The sequence below is a fragment of the Camelus dromedarius genome, chromosome 34, assembly GCF_036321535.1.
Source record: "Camelus dromedarius isolate mCamDro1 chromosome 34, mCamDro1.pat, whole genome shotgun sequence".
In the NCBI taxonomy this organism is placed as follows: domain Eukaryota; kingdom Metazoa; phylum Chordata; class Mammalia; order Artiodactyla; family Camelidae; genus Camelus; species Camelus dromedarius.
In genome coordinates this window covers 11,479,606-11,487,782 of record NC_087469.1, presented here as the reverse complement: position 1 = coordinate 11,487,782, position 8,177 = coordinate 11,479,606, and the positions used below count along the sequence as shown (strand labels likewise).

The 8,177-nt window shown below is 45.9% G+C and overlaps 1 long non-coding RNA gene across 1 annotated transcript; it reads left to right on the top strand.

The window, feature by feature from the left end:
- The first annotated feature begins 528 nt into the window (after window positions 1-528).
- Window positions 529-7,903, top strand: LOC135319922 (uncharacterized). The gene is made up of 2 exons (XR_010378998.1): window positions 529-949; window positions 5,280-7,903. It is a non-coding gene; the product is annotated as an uncharacterized LOC135319922 (long non-coding RNA).
- Window positions 7,904-8,177: the final 274 nt, after the last annotated feature.

Sequence of the window (8,177 nt, the reverse complement as noted above, 5' to 3'; positions counted from 1 at the left end):
AGGCGTATTCATCCTCCAAGACTGAGGTAAGATTCTACCTCCTTCAAGCTGTGACTAGAGACATAGGTGGAAACTCATGAGAGATATGAAAGAAGTAGAGAACTTCAGTAAGAATTGAGTGAGAAATGGTGTCAAATACAGTTGAAAGATCCAAGCAGACCCAGCCACTGTCTAGTGTCTTTGGCAATTTGGAGGTGATGTTTTAGAAAGCAGTTTGAGTTGAGTGGTCTGGTCAGAAGCCAGGTGGCAGTGGGTTGAGGAGTGGGCAAGTGAAGACCCCAATTATCAGGGCTATTTTTAAGATGCTTGGTTGAGAAGTCAAGGGGAGGTCAAGAGAGACTTGCTCTTTGAAAGGTGTGTCTTGATGTATTTGTATTTATAGGCTGAGGGCAATGAGCTAATAGAAAGCAAGAGTGAATTTATAGAAGAAAGGGGACTATGGATGGAGCAGGAGCCCCAAGGGCAAAGAAGACAGTGAACAGAAAGCTGAGGTGGGAACTTAGGAGGAGCAGGGGTGTGTGTGTGTGCAGAGGGGGTGGGGATGGTCTTGAACGGGAGAAAAGATGCCTTCTTCCCTGAAACTCTGAAAAAGAGTGAAGGGTGTTTCTAAATGAGGTAAGTGTGGTTTTGTTGTTGGTGTTGGTTTGGGTGGAGGCTGGGGGAGGGGGAGGAAGCAGAAATTCATGCGTCAGTTTTCTTGATGAAACAGGAGGCCAGGTCATGCGCTAAGAAAGTGCTGGGGATTGAGAAGAGACTGAAGGTTTGGCACGAGCACCAGGCAGAATGCGAAAAGAGACGCTAGTTAAGGAAATGGTGATCTACCCTGGAGCTGGCCTCGCTGGAGAAGAGAGGACCCGAGGATCCTGCAGACTGGGTGAAAATGGAAAGAGCGAGGACTGAAATACTCCTGGTGGCGAGGAGGGCAGGAAAGAGCAGAGGTCCTCAGCAGGTAGTAGTATTTTTCAGTTGCTCAGTTCTAAAACAACAACTCATATCTGAATAGCTCTCTACATTTTAGGAAATGTTTTTGCAGACAGATCTCATTTGTTTTCATAGCAGCACTGTGAGGCATATGTTATTCTTTTCCTATTCTGCAGAGATGAAGTGAGACTCACAGAAATAGGGACTTACTCAAGGTTGGACAAGTCATAAAGGCAGGACTTCATCCTAGAATAATGGTCTCCAGGCTTTACATAGATATGATTTGATATTTAAAGACATTATGGGAGGGAGGGTATAGCTTAAGTGGTAGAGTGTATGCTTAGCATGCATAAGTTCCTGGGTTCAATCCCCAGTACCTCCTCTAAAAATAAAGAAATAAATTTAAAAAACGAATTACCACCCCCTCCCCCAAAACTAAATAAAGACACTGATGAACCAAGTCAGGATTAAAATATATACCTTGGGTTGATTTTTCTAGGAGTGAGGGTGAATCTTTTTTTCTCTATTTGTGTTCCTAAGCACAGGGCAACCAGCTGGCTCACTGGCATGATGTTGACATCAAGGTGTATATTGGCTCTACTGGGTTAATCAGCACGTTCTACAGAGGTCCACGCAGACGCTGTACTAGGTCACAGCTCCATGCTTCTGTACCTGCTGCCCTTCTGCCTAAAACATCTTCCCTGGGGTTGTCTCCTGGCCAACTCCCACATCTTTCAAAGCTCCCCAACCACCTGCTTTCCTGCTGGTGGAGCCCAATACCCTGTTTTGAGCTCCTCGCCGTATCCTGGGCTCGCTCTTTATTCCATCCCGCTGAAGTTATTGCCTACACACCTGTCTCCCTCACTAGACTAAGAGCTCCTTGAAGCCAAGAAGTGCGTGTTATATTTCTTCGCATCTCCACGCAAAGTGCCCAGCACAGCCCTTGGTGCAGATAAGGGTCTGTCCCCTGTCCCCTGCAGCTGTGTGGCACAAGTCTAGTGGAGACCAACTAAGAGTGTGAGTTAGTCTATCACACAGTTAGTCTGAACACAGCCTCATCGTCCTTCTGCTGAGATGACAAGATGCAGCAGAAGGACTGAGAGGCAGGTGATGAGCAAGGGCTTGCCTTCCTTCCACTGAGACTTGTCTTCCTTTTCACCTTTAAAGGTCTAGTATTTGAATATCCAGACACTGACTGCTTGCCCCCTCCGCTACGGCTACTGCTGGTCCAGGCCAGCATCATCTCTTACCGGGATCACTGCAATGCCTCCTACCTGGTCTCCCTGCTTTGTCCTTCCAGGGTGCAGCCCGTTCCCAGCATCGTGCCAGAGCGATCCCGTGACAGTGTAGGTCACCTGAAGCCCCTCCTCTGCTCAGCAGCCTCCAGTGGCTCCCATCTCAATCCCTGTGAAAGCCCAGATTTTTTCAAATCCTTTCATGCTCTACGCGATCTGGCCTCTGTGAACTCTTTGACTCCACCTTCTACGCAGCTACGTCAGTTCCCTCACGGTCTCCCAGGTGTCAGGTCCTCTCCCACCCCAGGGCCTTGCACCACCATTCCCTTACCTGGAGTCCTCCTCCCTGGATTTCATCACCACCCCCTCCTTCCCTCCCTCACCTCTCTTACTCAGGTGTGTCCCCCACAGTGGGCATCAGCCCTGGCCACCTGACCAAACGCTACAAATTCCTACTCCTGCCTGGTAATTCCCATCCATCTCCCAGCTTTAATGTTTACTTAGCACTCAGTGCTGACTAGAATATCATGTGTTTTACTTGCTGATCTTGTTTATTTTCTGTCTCCCCAAGCAGGGCGGTGAATTAGAACCACTCAGCTCACTTCTGTATCCTTTGTACCCAGAATGGTGTCTGGCACAGAGGTGGCAATGAATATTTGTTGAATGAATGATTGCTGATTCAAGGCTGACCTCTTCTCTCCTGGTTAAAAACAGATGGTCCTCCGATTGTTTCATATGCACGAATTTAGTTTGTTTAACTCGAGTATATTCTTTTAAAAGTAGAGGTGAGGTTTACACTTCATGCAAGCTGATGGTCCTCATAACTCAACTGCATCTGTCCTCTGTCCCATCCTCCTACTCTATGCCTGGATCACTGGTCCCTCCCAGACCACAGTTCTCTTTTTTACTCCCTCTACTCCTCCTGTTGCCTTGTCTCAGGAAAACTGCATCACTTCCTTCTCATTGCTTCTGCTGATTTAATCTTTGCTTTTTAATCAGGTATGAGGAGGTAGGGGTGGGAGTAGGGAATGCACTCAGACCATCATACATCATTTTATGGAAGAAAAAGCCTGACATTTTCATTGGCAAATAAATCCTGGAGCTCAGGGGCTGGAGGCGACCGAAGAGGTCAGCTCATTCATCTTCACACCTCTGTGGAGTTCTGTATTGAAAAACCAGCCCCCAAATGCAACTGTCTAGCTTCTTCTCTGACTAGCTCTAAGGACGCTACTTCCCTGACCTCCTTTGATAAGACATTTCAGGGTCTTAGTGGAAAATATAAAATTATCATTGAAGCATTGCAGTGCATGAGAGTTATGGAACTGGAGCTCAGACGTAGGACCCTGCAGTCCTGGGCAGAAGGCGGGGCTCCAAGGCCAGACCAACCTGGATTTGAATTTTGAATTGACCACTAACGAATTGGGTGACTCTATAAAAAATAGATGATACAAAGTCTTAAGGACTTTATAAGGTATATGTGCATGTAAATAATAAATATATATACTCAATAAATATAAATGTACAAATACACACCCAATAAAAGTTTCTTCTTCCTTTCTTCTATTCCTCCCCCCGACCCAGATGCAGTTCATATTTAATAAACTATCTGTTTTCATTGTAGAATTTTCAGATCCAAGAAAATCTTTCAGCTTGATGATTCCCGCAAACCTTTTTGAAGACTGCCCCTGAATCATTCCCATCTGATCATAAATGCAGTCAATTTAGACAATGCAGCCCATGAGGACTGAGTATGAATCCCAGCTCCAAACTGTATCAGCTGTATGAACTGGGGCGTTTGACTTCTCGCCACCTTTGTTTTCCTCATCTGTAAAATAGGTGTAAAATATCTTCCACCCCGTGGAGTTCTTGCAACCATTAAATGAGACTCGGTGAGGAAAGGATTCTGCCCAGTGCCCTGAAACTTAGTATGTACTGAATCCATGATAATGATGGTGATGGTAATAGCTCATATTTAATATCTATTGCCCTTTTAATAGATGTCAGGCATCAAGAAGCACTTTCCATGTGTAAGCTCATTTAATAGTAAATAGTGGAGGAGGTACTTGCTTTCATTATCATGACTATGATTTAGTGCTATGGTTTAAAGACCCATGAAGGAAGGTGATTAAATGCTTTCCTCTCAGTCCTCTCAAAGAATCTATTACTTGCTGTGAAAGTCAGTGAAGTACTTCTTTTTTCTTTTAATGTTTACTAAGCAACTACTTTATTTGGGGGGGGTAATTAGGTTTACTTATTTATTTTTAATGGAGGTACTGGGGATTGAACCCAGGACCTCGTGCATGCTAAGCACGCGCTCTGCCACTGAGCTATACCCTCCCTGCAGCGAGGTGCTTTTTCTGCGGGGGGGGGGGTATTTATTTCATTTTATTTTATTGTAGTAACTGCTACCGACATTGTTTTATTGAGACTCAAAAGTACTGAGTGGTGCCAATAATATCCCAGTTTGACCCAATAATCAATCATTCAAATACTTTAGCTTAAAACTCAATCTTAAAGCCTGAAGTTTGTAAAACAAAATTTTTTTCGCTCAGTTAAATGATGCTTCCACAGGGATCCATGCCCCTGTTACTAAGCATTGTGCATCAGGATAGAGGCCATCTCCCCTCATCCAATGGACCATCCTAATCGTCATTAGTAAGGTGCTTCTGAGTCCGCGTGAGTGGTTGAAGTTCACTTAGCTAAAGAGAAAGGAGAACTGGGCTGGAGGCATGATGGAGGAGACAGGAGTGAGGGGGCCCTTCCTCGCTGCCCTCACTGCTTGGCGTGGTGTCACCGCTCAGGCCGGAGCACAGTCGACCTCCCCTCCCCAGGGCAGTGGAGCTGGGCAGGGAGCGGTGGCCAGGCAGGCGTGGGACTTTGGGGCAGCGCCGCTCAACTTTCTGTGGTTTGTGAGAACACATCCCTCCGGAGGTGCGAGGGCAGGCAGGGTGGGAGGGGCGTGCTTTTCAACTGCAAAAAAGCCACAGCAGGTCAAACTGACCCAACCGTAGCTTGATTAGCCTGATAATGGTGTTAATAGTCTTGTCAATGTGCTCTGGAAACACTTTCCTTTAACTCGCATTTTTTTTAAATTGTAACAACAGGTGTAATGATTATTTTCAGAACCATTAAAGAAAACTGAACAAGAGAAGATGTGGGAGACGACCTACTGCAATGCTTTATAAAAGAGAAAGCCTGCTGCGTGTTACAGGTGCCTCTCGCTGCCTGTCCGGATGGTTCCCGACATACACAGAGATCGGAGGTGTGGTCGCTTGTTTTTTATACTAAAAGGTGGTGACAGACCATTGAAAAATAACACTGCAATTCTGATTGCCAATTCAGGTCCCCGAGCCTGAAACGTCTTCCCATAAGTCGTGACTCTTTATTGCAACTTTCAACTTGCTTTAATAACATACCCATTTTCAACTCGTGGACTATGAAGGTAGGTGCTTTCAGAGAGCAGTTTTGAGTGGGTTCCTGAAGGACTCAGGGAGGCGACAGGAGGAACAGAATCACATTTCTTAGAAGGTGCCACGCCCACTGCCACGTGGTGCTCCCGACTCCGTGGGCCACTTGCTCCTTCAGCTACTAAAGCCGCACCCAGGTTCCCAAGCTCAGACCCTTCCCCTTGTAGTTTCCACTTTAGATGACCGTTTCTCCTTTCCCCATTCTCCTGCTTGTTGACGTCTTATCTTTCTAAGCTCAGGATCAGATATGGCCCCTCCACAAGGTTTGGCCCACCGCGCTGTCTGAGCAGGTCCGCCTCGGAATCCAGCTTGCTGTGCGCAGGTGGTTCCGTGATGCACATTCGTTTTCTGTCATTCGTTTGCTTTCTTGTCAGCGGGACCTCCCTAGGACTCGAAGGTCCAAAAGGGCAGGTGGACAGGGAGCTTCTCGTCTCATTTCTCATCCCGGCACTAGCATCGAGCACAGTGACTCTCACCTAGGACCTAGGAGCCCCGTAAACACTGGTTAAGTGAGAGGAGTGAAAGTTTACTGTCTCTTTTTCATCCATCACACACGCATGGGAAATAAACCAAAGCATAAGTCCTTTCTTGTCTGGGTTCTTAGATTTGTAGCGAATCCATGAAGCTTATTTAGCTGAAGATGGGTGCCTTACGGTCCTTGGGTTATTCAAGACCCAGAATAAGATGGTCATGATGGATTATTCAAGTTCACACAGTTTGATTCAAGGCTCATCTCCATCTGAGTAGCTGGGGACAGGGTACTTCTTACCATTTAGAAGAGAAACAAAAATGCCCTCACCCTGGGCCCTTAATATCTATAAAAGCAGTATCTTATCCAGCATGGGGACCGAAAAAATCACAGCCCCTTTCCTTTCCTTACAAAACTGTGAGTGGTAAAGGTCAAATCTCAGGCTCTTAATAACAGCCAGATTGAAACCCGCTGTCTGGCAGGTACAGTGATAATACCACAGAGGTACTTGCGGTAAAAAGTCTCATTTTACTAATGATGAAAATGAGACCCACAGAAGTTAAACAAGTTTCCCCAGGCTCCAAACTTAGCAAGTGACAAGAGGTATGATCCAAAGCCAGGCCTGTCCAATGCCAAAACCCCCATGCTCAATCCTGCCTCAATTAAACAGTCCAGTTGTGAATAACATGAGCCTCCACAACACAGAACCAGGAATAAGCACCCAAGAAACAAGAAAAGAAAAAGAGTGGCTTGGTATCCCTTCCTTGGAACACGTCATCACAACATACAAAAAAATTCCTACGATGCCCCAAGCAAGGGCAAGCCTGACATTTCTGAGTGATTAAATACACAGGGGACAGGAGAATGAGGTAACGGGTAGGCAGATTGGAAAGCCATTCAAGAAGATGCATGTAGTTCACCAGATTTTAACGAGAGAGAGAGGGATGGAAGAAAGAAGCATACGAGCAGGGTTTCCTCGGTGGTCAGCCCTGGCCCCTTCAACACCATTGGGTCCTGGCCTGAGACGGAGCCAGGAGGGGAGAGAAGGATGCCCAAGGTCACATGTCTTAGTCATAATCAATGTTGGCCTTGGGATTTAAGGTACCTACAAGTTGCTACAAGATTCTTGAGGAACCAGGGTGGTGACTCTCAGAAAAAGAGTGAATCTTTGTTTCTCCTCTGCCACTGTGCACAACTCTTTCCAATGTGACAAAGGGACATGGGGCTGACGTCAGTAGTTCCTGGCACTTTTCCCTGGAGTAGGACCCAGGGGAGTATGGCTTCCGGTACAGCTGCACCAAATCTGCGTCTTTGTAACGTATTCAGGCTGGGGCAGGGAATGTCTATGCTCTTGTGCAACTGGGTTTCAAGTTAACCCTCCAACCTGGTTGTAGAAGACAATTAATACGAGGTTACCTTTTGTGGAGAAGAGGCCCACGGAGCTCAGAACTGAAGGTGTATGATGATGATTACTTGCAGAATTTTTCTATGTACCTGGATTGAAACTAGACAAAATTGTAAGTCGAGTTATAACAAAGGGAACGTTGGTCCCTGCTGTTGAGAAGCCCTCCTGACGCTCTCTGGGTCCTTTCTGGAGGACGAGTGCTTCCTCCTCTCAAAAATGATGCCACAAAAAAGATTTCAGCTTCCGTTGGGAGGAATAGCTCTTCAGGGTTTGGAACACTGGATTCTGCTTGATGATGAGACAAAGAAGCCACAAATTTGCACTGCCTCCCTCTGGCTTCTCCCCCTCCCCTGGGGTGGGCGCCGTATGAATAAAACTATGATTCATGTATTCTAATTTCTTCAAACTTCACTGCCTCTCTATTTGTGTATATTCTTCTTGGACCACGCTGAGCTATTCAGTATGCACTTAAAGTGTGTTTTAGTGATATTGAAGTGGATATTAAAGAAGGCGCTTGCTGATGGCCAGCATTTTACACAAGCATCTAATTAAGTTCAGGTCATTGTGTTAATTAGCATCCAGTTCTATGAAGTTTATTAAGCTAGCTGATTTTAATACAATCCTACTGCAATTGGTGATTATGTATTCATTCAACTGCTCAGAGAAGAAACATTAAATCC